Source organism: Diachasmimorpha longicaudata, unplaced genomic scaffold, assembly GCF_034640455.1.
Source record: "Diachasmimorpha longicaudata isolate KC_UGA_2023 unplaced genomic scaffold, iyDiaLong2 ctg00000180.1, whole genome shotgun sequence".
NCBI lineage: Eukaryota > Metazoa > Arthropoda > Insecta > Hymenoptera > Braconidae > Diachasmimorpha > Diachasmimorpha longicaudata.
This window is the reverse complement of record NW_026973977.1, coordinates 20,001-22,500: the sequence shown is the minus strand read 5'-3', so window position 1 is coordinate 22,500 and position 2,500 is coordinate 20,001. Positions and strand designations below refer to the sequence as shown.

General features: G+C 57.2%; 1 pseudogene; it reads right to left on the bottom strand.

Annotated features, from left to right (window-relative positions):
* The window catches only part of LOC135172155 (large subunit ribosomal RNA), a 9,394-nt pseudogene that overhangs the window by 3,259 nt on the left and 3,635 nt on the right, over positions 1-2,500 (bottom strand).

The following is a 2,500-nucleotide window of genomic DNA, read 5'->3' as shown; positions in this document are numbered from 1 at the left end:
ATTGACGTCCTGATATTTTGTCCTCGGTAAGGACTTTCGCCGTAAGGATCCCGTGAAGGACCTTTTCGAAAAATTTCCCGACAACCGACAAGAGGCAAATGGGACGGTACGATTTGGGGTCGGACACATCCTTGTGAACTCCTTTGAGGAGAGCACGAAGTGTGCCGACTTTCCAAACGGTGGGGAAAACGCCGTGCTTAAGGCAGGCGTTGAAGAGTCGCGTGAAGATGTGAGGCATCCTCATGACCGCGACTTTTAGGACTCTAACCTCAACTAAATCGCATCCTGGGGCTTTGTCATTCTTAAGGGTCTTTACGAGACCCTTAAGTTGGTCGTCCGTCAAGTCTCGTGCGTCCTCTGTTTGAACCCTTAGGTTCTTCACGCGTTCGCGGATGTCTCTCTGTTCCGGTGTGTCGGCGTTGGGGTCGTCGTCGGGTACGTGTGTGTCCAACAGGACCTCAGCAGTCTCACGCATTGTAAGTGTCGTGCCATTCGCGGTTCTAAGTGTGCTGAGGACCGTGCCTACGCGCAATTTATCAGCCGCGTATTTATAGTGAAAGCCCCAGGGATTCGCGTTGCTTTCCGTCGTTATGTAACCGCGCCAGCTATTTTCTTTAGTTGTCCTAAGTAGCCTGGTATACGATCGCAGGACTACACGATACCTGCTCTGTTTAATCTTTCGCGCGTCAGGGTTAGTCTCCCTTCGGTAGCCGTTTCGGAGACGACTGACCAGTTTGCGTTTGCTGGTCAGCTCCTCGGTCCACCACGGATTCGCGCGACGGTAATTTCTGCGGCGCGGCATCGAATCTTGGCAGGCTTTGGTGAGTACGTCACCCAGTACTTCTGCCATTCTCTCAACATCCGCTGTAGAATCCAGCGGATGGTCCACGAGTTTCTCACGGGCCTCCTCATCGAGGGTCGCTTCGAACTTTTCCCAGTCGGCCCGACGAACGTTGAACCGCATGGTAGAGCCCTCGCCGACTCCCGAGTTATTGACGCGCTGTGAGGAACTCCGGATCGCTAAACGAAAGAAAACCGACGTGTGGTCACCGGTGGACCACTCGTCCTCCAACCTCCATGCACGTATGAATTTATACATGCCAGGGGTGGCCAGTGTGACGTCGATGAACGACGTACCTGCGGCACTCCTGAAGGTGGGGCCCTGCCTAGCATCATTCGCGACGCGGAGACCGAAAGACTCGATGAGCTCACCCAGGAGGACACCACGGTCAGTGGTCCTGGGGCTCCAAAGGGAGTGTTGGGCGTTGGAATCGGCCGCCACCAGAACGCGGCGACCCCTGAGACAGCTGAGAACCTTTTCAAGCTGCCTCAGGTGGATTTCTATGTCGTCCGAGTATTGAAAATAACTGGAGACGACGAAGAAGGATCCACCGGGGACGCGGGCTTCAGCACAAACGCAATGTGCAGTACTTAATTGGGACACGTAAGCAATCTCCACGATGGAGTTGCACGCAACGACGGCCGCCCACGGTCGCTCCGTTGAGCTCGCGGCAATACGCATTCCGACTCCTAGGCCGCGGATGGCCCAGGTGTTCGCCTCACGAATGGCATACGGCTCTTGGAGCAACAATATGTCCAGACGCTCTTTGCGAATTAACTGGAAGACCTCCCCGGTTACTGCAATTGAGCGGGACATGTTCAATTGCAGTATTCTAACGTCGCGTTGCGCGCCCGGTCCCTCGATCGCAGGGGTCCGGGGAGGATGACCTATTGGAACGGGGGGTACCGGTGAGCCTCCGGTCGCGACGCGATGACTATCGATCCTACTTAAACTAACGTGGCACTCGCGAACCCTACCTAATAATTGAGTGGACTCACCGGTCGAAGTTCTTGAAGATCCAGGCGTTGGCTGGCTCGGCTGCGCAGTCCACTCCTCTTCCTCTGCGACGTCCTCGTGAACAGCACGAAGGCTGGAACCTTTCCCTCGTCGGGAGGGCAGTACCCCGGCGCACGGCGGGCGACTACGAACCCTTGAGGGCACCGCCCTCCTTGGGTCCCTCGATGTAGTCGCTGGAGATGATGTTCTGGCATGCTGGGAAGCGATGCGCAGACTTCGCCGCACGACGGACGCATTTTTGTGCCCCCCCGGAGATCCGATTGGGGGCAGTTTAGCCTCCGGACAAGATTTGCAAAAATGCCCTGCCATGGTTGAAGTAGACGATACGGTCGCCGGCCGTGCCAAAAGGCAGGAGCTGAAAGGCTGAAAAGTAAAAGAAAAAGAATGAATAAGAGGATTAATGATTAGAGGGGGCGGTTCCCCGCGGCACCGAGCTGGGTAGCTCGGGACGCTGGGCGCCGTCCCTGGGAGGGGGCCCTCCGGTTCCCGCCGAGCTGGGGAGCTCGGATCGGGGCCCGGTGGAGGCGCTGAAGGAGTGCTCCGCCTCGACTCCCCTCGAAAGAGGAGCAGAGAGGGAGCAGACCCACAGAAAGGGGGAACCCACCCATCCCACCCGACGACCCACCCCGCGAACCGTCCCTT